This window comes from Zingiber officinale, chromosome 6B (genome assembly GCF_018446385.1).
Source record: "Zingiber officinale cultivar Zhangliang chromosome 6B, Zo_v1.1, whole genome shotgun sequence".
In the NCBI taxonomy this organism is placed as follows: domain Eukaryota; kingdom Viridiplantae; phylum Streptophyta; class Magnoliopsida; order Zingiberales; family Zingiberaceae; genus Zingiber; species Zingiber officinale.
The window spans coordinates 98,621,553-98,634,130 of NC_055996.1; positions in this window are offsets into that span (position 1 = coordinate 98,621,553).

The following is a 12,578-nucleotide window of genomic DNA, read 5'->3' on the forward strand; positions in this document are numbered from 1 at the left end:
TAAAGTTAGAATACGGATTAGTCTTAGTCATTTAGAGATTATGTTTGTACTTCCTTTCTCATTCTATCATAGTGTTAACCAATAATATATTGGGTCGAGTACTCATCAACTCGGAAGTTTTGGGAAGATTCATCAAATTGACCATGGAACTTAGCGAATATGATATACAATATCAACCTCAAACGACCATCAAAGCTTAAGTCTTAGACGATTTTGTGACTGGGATACAAAACCTGAAAACATAAGGGACCTAGAAAATATACGTAGACAGGTTGTCTATTCGGCAAGGTAGTGGGGTCAAAATTCTCATGATATCACCTCGAAAAGACAGACTACAGTTGTCCGTTCAGTTAGATTATCGAGCTACTAATAATGAAATGGAGTATGAGATATTGATAACTGGTTTGTAAGCCGCAAGACAGGTGAGAGCCGCCTAAATCCTAATTTACTCAGATTCTCAATTAGCAGCTCAACAGTTGTCGGGCAATTTTGAGATTAATAATAAATGGCTAAGGTTGTATACGGAGGTATTCGAGAAGTTGAAGGCGGGGTTTCAAGAGGTGACCTTACAAAAAATCCCTCGAGTGGAAAATTAGAAGGGAGACGAGTTAGCCAAATTGGTTGGCTCCTTAGTCCCTTGGACCTTAGATAATCCTATGGAGTAAACATTGCTGATAACTCATATCAAAAGATAAGTCGAGTTAGAATTATAAAGCAACTAGAGAGCACCATTAATTTCGTTCATCTAACCGGGAATTTTACCCTCTGATCGGGAGTAAACGCATATGATCAAAAAGAGGGTCAGCCGGTTCACATTAATTGGAGACTACTTGTACAAGAGGGCTTTCTCTCGCCATTTGCTCCGGTGCATCAAGTCAGATGATGTGCAGTATATTTTACAAGAAGTTCATCATGGCTCTTATGGAATCCACTCAGGCTATTGATCGCTTGCTCAAAAAATTTTCTAGCCGAGTATTTTTGGCCAACTCTGCAAGCCGACTCAGCTCAGCTAGTAGCTACTTGTTTATCATGTCAAAAGCACTAGAACATCCCATACCACCCCCATAAAGTTGTTGAAGACTTCAATTGTTTCATGTCTGTTCGACTAATGGAAAATGGATATTGTAGGTGTTGGTGCAATATCCCTCAGGTCAAGGTTGACCTGGGTAACCAAGCTGAGTCTTGGTTTGGGTTTAGATGTTTGACAATAAGATATTGATTGAAGAAGAGTCAAGTAGGTCAAGGTTGACTGGATACTTGACTGGGAAGTCCTAACTGGGATGTTAGGCAAAATGAAAGTCCTGGTGAGTGAAGCCATGCAGGAGAAAGTCCCGGTGAGTGAAGTCGGGCATGGAAGTCCCGGTGAGTGAAGCCAGGTGAAAAGTCTAGTGAGTGAAGCTAGGCGGATGAAAATCACGGTGAGTGAAGCCGGTGAAAGTCCTAGTGAGTGAAGCTAGGATGAAAACCCCGGTGAGTGAAGCCGGTGAAAGTCCTAGTGAGTGAAGCTAGGCGGATGAAAACCCTAGTGAGTGAAGCTAGGTGAAAGTCCCGTGAGTGAAGCCGGGCAGGGAAATCCAGATGGATCAAGGATGATCGGACATCTGGTCTTGAGAAGTCCAAGTAGGTCAAAGGATTGATCGGATACTTGGCATGAAAGAAAAGTCCAATAGGTCAAAGGGATTGACCGGATACTAGTGGAAGAAAGTCCAAGTGGGTCAAAGGGATTGACCGGACACTTGGTAAGGGAGTCCTAGCAGTCAAGGAAGTGACTAGATGCTAGGCATGACATACCAACAGTCAAGGTTGACCGGATGTTGGTTTGGGAGGTTTAGGACTTGGTTTTGGACAAAACCAAGTCTGGATCGATCGATGGATCGATCCAGAATCCGGATCGATCGGTGGATCGATCCGGACATTCCAATCAGAAGCTCGGATCGATCCGTGGATCGATCAGAGGTCCCAATCGATCGCTGGATCGATTGGGACGCCATGCTTGCAGTCCGGATCGATCCGTGGATCGATCCAGCGCGCTTCAGAGCACAGGCGCTCGGATCGATCCGTGGATCGATCCAAAGCCTCCTCGATCGATTGGGAACATTCGAATCGATCGGGATCCGACCGTTGGCGTCGTTTATAGCCGCAGGCGTTCGATGGCTGCGTCCGATTCACTCCAGAGCTCTCGCCAACTCCTCCATAGCGCTCACAAAGCTCAGATCGTCAGTTCTTGAAGGATCTTGGAAGCTCTCCAAGTCAAGAGGCGGATCAAAGCCAAGAAGAGAAGCTAGGGTTAGGGTTTTGTACTCATTGTAAGCTTGTAAGCTTGTATTTCTTGTGTCCTTTCCCTCTCTTCTTGTATTGAGTATTGTAGGGCTTCTCCGCCCTTGGTAGTTACCATAAAGGAGAGTTTTATTTAGTGGAGGGTCTGTGTGTTGGTGTGGATCCTTGGATTAGTCACCTCTTGTGAGGTGGATACCAAGTAAAACCAACCGTGTTAGCGTTGTGTGTTTGTTTCTGTATTTTTCGCTGCACGTCTTTGAAGGAACAAGCAACGCCGAGCACCGAGCGAACGCGACGAGCTATTCCCCCCCCCCCCCCCCCTCTAGCTACTTTTGGTCCTAACAGTAGGGCCCTTCTTGATGGCACCTAATTAGAAAAGATTCTTTTAGTGACTATCAATTACTTCTCCAAATGGGTGGAGATTTAGGCGCTGGCAAAGATAACCAAATGGATATCATCAAATTCCTATAACATAACATCATATGCTGGTATGGAATTCCTCACAAGCCCGTCTTGGATAATGAAAGACAATTTCAGTGGCAGAAAATTCGAAAGTGACGCTTAAGTTATGACATTTTGTAAGCTTTCACCTCTATGGTTTATCCTTAAAGTAACGACCAAACAAAAATCAGCAATGGGGAGATCATCAGAGGCATTAAAACCAAGTTGGATCATGTTGGAAGGAGTTAGGTGGACAAACTACCGAGTGTGTTGTGGGCTTATCAAACCACCCCTTGAGAAAGCACAAGTATAACACCCTTCCATTTGGTTTATGATGGAGAAGCAGTCGTCCCTGTTGAAGTAGGATGGGAGTTCGATCGAAGGCAGCTATATGATGAAGATAATGTCGGTCGGCGCCTTATAGAGCTCGATTTGATTGAAGAAACCAGAGACAAAGTAGTTGCTTGGCTGGTGGCCTATATTCAAAGGATGAAATAAAACTACAATCGTAGAGTCATCCCAAGATTTTTTTCAATTGGGCAACTTAGTTTGGAAGCAGATCGAGCTGGTCAAGATGTCAGCAAGTTAGAGCCTTAATAGGGTGGACTGTACAAGGTGGTGTAGAGACTCACCTCAAAATCCTATTATCTTCAAGACGCTGAGTGAAGAAACTTGGAGCGGTCATGGAGTGTAAACTACCTGCAACTTTATCAAACCTGAGAGTATGCATGTAGTATGTGTATATGTCCTATTGAATATTCATACTTAATGAAAATACAGACAAACTTAGCACAGGAGACAAGAATTCTAGACTCTCAGGCTAGGGTGCCGAGTTATAAGTGGATTTTCCCATGCCCTCCGATCGTCCAATCGGAGGTTCGTCCCAGGCTCTCGAGCCTTAACACCGAGCTATAAGAGGATTTCCCCATGCCCTTTGACCCTTTAAGAGAAGGTTAAAATTCCAATCTCTTAGGCTAGGGTGTTGAGTTAAAAGTAGGTTTTCTCGTGCCCTCTGATCGTCCGATCGAACGTTCATCCCAGACTCTTGACCCTTAGCATCAAGCTAAAAACGGGTTTCCCCGTTCCCTTTGACCCTCTGAGCAAACTTTAAAATTTCATATTCTCGAGCCAAGGTGTCGAGTTATAAGCGAGTTTTCCTATGCCCTTCGATCGTCTGATCAGAGGTTCATCCCAAACTCTTGATCCTTAGTGGAGAGTTATAAGCAGGTTTCCATGTGCCTTTCGACCCTCTGGCGAACGTTAAAATTTCATACTCTCAAGTCAAGGTGTCGAGTTATAAGCGGGTTTCCCCGTACCTTCCAATAGTCCAATTGGAGGTTCGTCCCAAACTCTGAGTCATAGAGTCGAGTTATAAGTGGATTTCCTAGTGCCCTTCAACCCTCTAAGATAAGGTTAAATTCTAGACTCTTAGGTCAGGGTGACAAGTTATAAGCGGGTCTCCTCGTGCCCTCCAATCATCATATGATTGAAGGTTCGTCCTAGACTCCCGAGCCTTAGTATCAAGTTATAAGCGAATTTCCCTATACCCTTCGACCCTCTGGGCAAAGGTTAAATTCTAGACTCTAAGGCTAGGGTGCCGAGTTATAAATGAGTTTCCATGTACCCTTCGATCATCTGATCGGAGGTTCATTCCAGATTCTCAAGCCTTAGCACCGAGTTATAAGCAAATTTTTCCGTACCCTTCGACCCTCTAAGTGAAGGTTAAAATTTCAAACTCCCGGGCCAGAGTGCATAGTTATATGCGGATTTCCTTGTGCCCTCTGATTGTCCGATCGGAGGTTCATCCTGTTGGTAGTTTTGAGAGCATGAAATAGAAACAAAATAATGCAGTAACCACTCACAGTGCTTTCGTGAAGAAATCGCCGAAGAACCACCGGAGACGTCGCTGCTGCTGTTGTAGAGAAGATCACCTCACGGAACCTCCTCGAACTCTTTCACTAACCAAATCCAGACCTCTGGGCGTTCTCCTCTGCTCGCTGATCACCTCCCAAAACTCTCTGGTCACCTTCGCTTCAGTCGCACACCCCCCAGATTGCCTTGGACGCCATCATATATAGCAAGCAAGACATCGGTTACCAACCGATGCCTTGATGGCTACTTTCAATGGAGGAAGATGAAGGTGAATGGGCACCCCTTCATCTTCCCGACGTTGCAACTGATGCAACGTTTAACATCTCCCACTCGTCCAAGTCAATCCATATGGTCACATAGACCATGTCAGTCACATAGACTACAAGATGATCATGTCACGAAGACCAGAGCGAAATTAGTCACAAAGACTAAATAAGTCACGTAGACTTTATGAGGATCAAGTCACGAAGATCAGAACAAAATTTAGTCACAAAGACCAAATAAGCCACGAAGACTTTATGAGGATCAAGTCATGAAAACTAGAGCAAAATTTAGTCACAAAGACCAAATAAGTCACGAAGACTTTATGAGGATCAAGTTCACAAAGACCAGAGCAAAATTTAGTCACAAAGACCAAATAAGAACATTCATTCCATACATTAGGGAAAATGGTTCGTGCGACAACAAGCACAGTGAGCATTCAATTGCTAAGAAGATTGTTACACCTTACTTAGCTGCTCCATAGAACAAATCAGAGACATAAATGTCTATAGAACAAATCAAAGACATAAATGGCTTGCCTTTGCCCCAGATTAAATTATTTACATCATTATGAACATCTATAATCCCTCATATTGACCATATGTCAAGAGCATGTTCAACATCTCCAATCAAACAAATTATTCACAATTACATTTTATGTACTGAACTAAAAATATAACTGGTACCAGTGAATAAATATCACAGATGTAAATCAATCTTAATCTTCCTTTTTAGCTAGAATCTATTCATTCTAATCAGTCGCTTTCCTAGTTATGCTTCATAGACCGAATCATTCATAGTCAATAGGAAACATGCTAAAGTAGCAGACACTGATCAAAACTTCAAGTAGACAGCTAAATAGTCACTTAGAGTAAGATTGAAATTAACTTATAATCTCAAGGATCTCACATAGTAGAGAAGCAAGGATCCATTCTCCTACTACTCTTCTTGTCGTCATAGCATATGTGGTATGAATCACATGCTACGATGTTATTCTCTTTACTAAAAAGTGCGCATGTTTTTTCCAAATTTAACATCGTACAGATTTCGATCTAGACATTCCCAATGTCTAATCCTGAATTCAACATATGAATTCTAATCTGGCTTCAAGCAGATTCAGTAAATGGTGGGTGCATTTACTCCAATCATTACACAAATGATCTCATCTTGACACAAATATCAAGGTGACCTTAACTTATGGGTATGTCTCTATTCACAGCTACATAAGTTGTCCCATAAGCAACGGTCTTACATCTATTCGTACTTAACAAATAGAGATGATTGTCCATGTGAGTGGACCAATCTCAATCTGCCAACATGTTTATCGAGACTTTTATTCGAATGTAACAAAGGCATATACATTGAATAAATCATGACATTTTTCATTTATCAAAATGTCTTTACAATTAGTTACATTCTTCGAAGTCCCAAAGACTTCATATGCCCATGAAATAACTCTTTAGTCAATGGCTTAGTAAAAGGATCAGCAAGCATATTTCGTGTAAGGATGTACTCAAGAATAATCTTTTTCTTGTCAACAATATCCCTTATATAATTATACTTAATTTCTATATGTTTGTCTTTGCTGTGATATTTGGGATCCTTGAAAAAGTTATCGCAGCTTGATTGTCACAATACACAGTAACAGGACTCCCACTATCCTCAGATACTTCAGGAACCTTCTTAGCCAGACAACCTCTTGCACAACCGTTGCACAAGCCACATACTCAACTTCCATTGTCGACAAGGCTACACAAGCTTGCTTCTTGCTGTTCTATGAGATGGCGCCACCATTCAGCAAGAAGACATAGCCAAATGTGGATTTTCTGTTATCAAAGTCCCCTGTCCAATCTGTATCTGAGTAGTCATTTAGGCTCATATCTGATCCTTGGAAGCAAAGGCAATAATCCGTTGTTTCTTTGAGATATCTAAATATCCTCTTCACCGCTTTCCAGTGTCTCGATCCTGGGTTTGACTGGAAACGACTAACTAAGCCAACAGCATAGCTTATATCGGGATAGGTACACAACATAGTGTACATCAAATTACCAATGGCACTGGCATATGGTTTCTTCTTCATTTCGACTATTTCCTTAGGAGTTTTGAGATACATACTTTTGCTCAAGACAGTACCTTTGGCTATAGGTGTTTGTTCAACGTTGCAATCTGACATATTGAAGTGTTGCAGCATCTTAGTGATATAAGCTTATTGAGACAAACCCAAAAGCCTCTTTAATCGGTCTCTAACGATCTTCACTCCTAAGATGTACTCTGCTTCTCCCATATTTATTATGTCAAATTATGATGAAAGCCAACTTTTGACTTCTATCACACACTTTATGTCACTTCTAACTATTAGCATATCATCAACATATAATGATAAAATGACAAAATTTCCTTTTTCTTTTCTTAGGTAAACACAATGATCCTCATTGACCATTTCGAAATCATAAGACAATATTACTTCATTAAATCTTATGTTTCATTGTCTTGACACTTGCTTTAGCTCATATATAGACTTTCGAAGTCTACATACTCTTTTCTCTTAGCCTTCAGCAACATAACCTTTTGGTTGTACCATATAGATTTCTTCGTCAAGATTACCATTAAGGAAAGCCATTTTTATATCCATCTGATGTAATTCCATGTCATATTGTGCTACTATAGTTAGGATGACACGTATTGACACAAACTTCACAACTGGGGAGAATGTCTCTTCAAAGTCAATACCCTCCATTTGGGTATATTCTTTTGCAACTAATCGAGCTTTGTATCGATTAATCAATCTATCTGCTTTCCTCTTTACTTTGAGAATCCACTTATTCCCAATAGCCCTTCAGCCCGGAGGAAGATTGACTAAATCCCAAACTTGATTCTTTCTCATTGACTCCATTTCTTCATCCATTGTAATTTTCCATTCTTTTCTAATTGAGCTTCTCAAAGCTTCCTCAACTGTTCAAGGTTCCTCATCATCAACTGGGAAAACCATTAATGCCTCATTTTCAATATCAAACCTTCTTCGAGGAATAATCTGACGACTACTTCTTCGAAGGTTAGACTGTTGAGAAACTGACTCATTTAGTGGTAAATTACTCTCACTCGGTTGACTAGATTCAGGCATCTCCTGATCTGTTGATAAAGGAACATTATCTTCCTCCTCTATCTCATATAGAGGAATTGTCTTATCAACTTCACCTCATGTTGGGAACTCTTTTCTAGAAAAGTAGCATCTCTTGACTCTATTTCATAGATGGTTCCATCTTGTCGCTCACCAATAAAAATATAACCCTTAGAAGTCTCAGAGTACCTTATAAAGATACACTTCTTACCTCTAAGTCCTAATTTTTCATATTCGTGAGTCTTATCATGAACGTAGGCAGCTGACCCCCAAGGTCTCAGATTACTTAAACCCGGCTTTCTGCCTGTCCAACGTTCATGTGGAGTAGATGGAACTGACTTTGAAAGCACTTTGTTAAGTATATAGGTCGCAACTAATAATGCATCTCCCCAATAGGAGATTGGCAAATTATCCTGCGCTATCATAGACCTAACCATTTCAAGAAGAGTCATATTTCTTCTTTCAGCAACCCCATTTTGCTATGGAGTTCCAGGGATAGTTAGTTGTCTAATAATCCCTTTCTCATTACACATTGTCGTGAACTGATCAGACAAATACTCACCTCCACGATCAGTGCGCAAGGTTTTAACCTTACGTTCCAATTGATTCTCAACTTCATTCAAGTAACGAATAAAGCAATCCAATGCTTCAAATTTGTGAGAAATTAAATACACATGACCAAAACGTGTAAAGTCATCAATAAATGTAATGAAATAAGAACTCTCATTTTTAACCTTCATATTCATTGGACCATAAATATCTGAATGAATTAATTGCAATGGTGATTCAGTCCTAATAGTCTTACCAAATGGTTTTCTAGTCGTCTTTCCCGCAAGACAATGCTCATATATAGACAAGTTAATCTTAGCATGAGTGTCTAATAGGCACTCCTTATCTAATCTATTTATTTATTCTTGTCTTATATGTCCCAATCTAGCATACCAAATTTCATCATTAACATCAGCATTACTAGTAAGAGCAATGTTTGAAAAGCAACCATCATTATTATTTGGTTCTACATCAAGAACCATAAAACCATTTGTTACAAAACCATATCCAATTAACACAGAGTTAATTCGAAGTTTCACATAACGGCTATAAAAATTTACATTATAACCTAAATCAAGAAGACAAATGACGGAAACCAGATTCCGTCGAATCTCAGGAGCGTACAGGACATCATGTAGAAATAAGGTGCCTCCACCACGTATGTTAAGTTTGCAAGTGCCAATTCCTTTGACTTCAATTCTTACATTGTTTCCTACATATATCCATTTGTTGCCAGCTGGTACCCGATGGTACTCCATATATGTAGCTCGATCACGAGCTACATGGTTCGTTGCTCCTGAATCTACAATCCACAAAGGATACGAATCAGCTAACAACACTGTACTTGCAACATATTGCTCGTGGAAAGAAGACAAAGATGGATCTACCTTTTTAGGCTCAGCACACTCCCGAGCAAAATGGCCCTTCTTGGCACAGTTGAAGCAAGTCAACGTGCTCCTAGGTTTTCGTCCATATCTCTTTCCTTTCTTCTTGATTTAGTTTTTCGCAACAACAGCATTAGCCTCCTTTCCTTTTCCCTTTCCTTTCTTAAACCATTTGTTCTTATTCTTGGAACCAAAACCTTCAGCTACAAAAGTTTGACCAGAAATCCTTGCGGATTCAATCCTCTCCGCCTCAAGTTCCACATGGCGTGAAACATCAGTGAAAGTCTTGATACTCTCACTATGGGTCAGATTCTATTTCATCGTTTCCTAGGAATCAGGAAGGGAACGAATAACTGCCTGAACCTGTTGTTCATCGATCAACGCATAACCAGCAGTCTTAAGCTCTCGAATCATGTTACCCATCTCCCTAAGATGTTGGGCCATGGTAACATTCGAGCACTTTTTACAGCTATCAAACTTGATAGTTAGCTGACGGAGCTTACTCAGACTGACTCCACTGTACTTATCTCTAAGGGCTACCCAGACAGCATGAGCCGATGGTAATGGCTCATATTCAAACACCAGGTCATCCACAATTGAACTAATCAATATGCCCTTAGCAATGGAGTCCTTCCTTTTCCATGCCTTATAGACATCAAGGTCACGTCTGTGCTGTACTGTAGAACCATCAACCGGTTCCTCCAAGAATTGATTTACAGCCTCTAGAACTTCTTGTTCCTCAAGAACGTATTGTATCTTGAGGTGTCAGATTTTGTAGTTATCCCCATATAATTTTTCACCCTTATTGAGTTTAGCTATGATGTTTTTAGTTGTCATGATCTATATAAATAAACAAATTATTTATCATTCCAGTGTAATTCATATATGTGCTATTAATTATTGACTCAGTGTAAATTAGAATTAGTTTACAAAATCAAGTGATAATATTGTTTCCACTCATCATTTGTATGTTATAATCTAATCAACATTGATCAATTATATTACACACATCTCATCTAATGAACGAATCATTTTTCATATGAACTAATCATATGGATATATGAACTAATCATATCATGAAATGAACTAATCATTTCCAAGTTAGTTAACATATAACATAACTTTTCATTATTTAATTCTGTTAGTACAAAACGACAGAAATTATTACATGACTCAAAAACTAGATGAGCTAACACTGTTTGTACATAACGACAGTAAACAGAACACTAGTAAACTAGATATGTCAGCATTGCTCCTACTAAGACAAGCACTAGTGTAGAAGCCAACATTATCCCTATTAACCTGGACTCATTTGGGATAATTTCATATGGGGTAGCTTCAAGATTCTTCATCAGATCCATTTCTGGATCTTCCTCGAGCATCTCCTGGTCCTCTTTAAACTCTTCAGGCTCTTCTTCACCCATATGGTGAAGTAGTTCCTCACACAGTACTGAATGTTTGACGCGTCCTTCATGACACCCCCATATATAGTCTGCTATTACCCTGGGATACTCTGGCAATGAATGCATCAATGCTCAGATCCTATAATTGTCCAGGACTGGAAACTCTTCTTGCTCAAGTTTCCAAAATAGTCTATCCAGCCGTCTAACATGTCCGTCGACTCCATAAGCAGACTTATACTATATCTCCTGAATCTCCTCTCGGAGCTGGTTTCGCCGCACTTCGTGACGAATCAATGTGGTAATCGTTCGTGCCATCTGAAAAATTAAATTTAAATAAGTCAGTACAAAATTGACTAACCGGTACAAAACCAGTTTAATTCAATTTATACAAGCATACCATCATTATAAATCAAGAAAAATAAATCTTCTCGATTTTCAAGAGTTTAAGTCGACTGACCCATTAAACCGATCAATCAGGAGTCCGGATGTTAAACTTAGTCTATTGTCCTCATTAGAACTAATCTAATTGGACATATGTTATGTTATTGTTTAAGCTCATTTGAGTCAATCTTAGACTTATTGATCAAACTTAGGTCTGTTTGATTCATCCAATGACCATTGGATTAAGTCTGACATATTAGAACAAATCTAATCTTTTTGATCAAAACTGACACAACGGAACTAATCTGGTCATATTTGATCAGCTCAACTTCTGTAATTAAACTCACCCCAATTAATTCAATAATAAATGAACTGGTTAAACCAACAAATAATTTGAACCAGATCTAGATATTATTGAATCAATTTGGTCTGCTTAAATCAATTAATAATTTAAATCAGACCTGGGTTTGATAGGACAAGTTGGTAGGGTTCCATTTTTAGTAAATTGAATCATAAATTAATTAAATATTTATTTATTTATTAATAATACATCTCAGTATGTATTTAATTAATAAATAAATATATTTAATTAAATTTGAACACATGCACTATTCAGATGCGTAAAGAAAAAAATAAATAAAACATGCATGCACCTTTTTTTTTCTGTATACACGTTTTTTTTCCCTTCACTGTGCTTCGTCAAAATTACTGTACATTTTCTCTCAATCGATTCAGTACTTAAAAAAATACTGTGCGTTACAATTTTGAATCGATTCATGCACAGTGTTGAATCGATTCAACACTGTGCTTCGTCAAAGTGGTACTGTTCGTGATTTTTGAATCGATTGAAATGAAATTTCAATCGATTCAATTCAATTGAATCGATTGGTTAATCGATTCAATTGATGAACAATGTTTCTGTTCATCTTCTTCTTCGCGACAGAAGAAGAAAAAACGCGAGCTTTTTCGCGTCGATTTCCATGCTTTCAAAAACCATGCTATGATACCATTGTTGGTAGTTTTGAGAACATGAAACAGAAACAAAATAATGCGGTAACCACTCACAATGCTTTCCCGAAAAAATCGCCGAAGAACCACCGGAGGCGTCGCTGCTGTTGTCGCCGAGAAGATCACCTCACGGAACCTCCTCGAATTCTTTCACGAACCAAATCCCGGTCTCTGGGCGTTCTCCTCTGCTCACTGATCACCTCCCAAAACTCTCTGGTCACCTCCGCTTCACTCGCACACCCCCCAGATTGCCTTGGACGCCATCATATATAGCAAACAAGACATCGGTTACCAACGGATGCCTTGATGGCTGCTTTCAATGAAGGAAGATGAAGGTGAATGGGCACCCCTTCATCTTCCCGACATTGCAACTGATGCAACGTT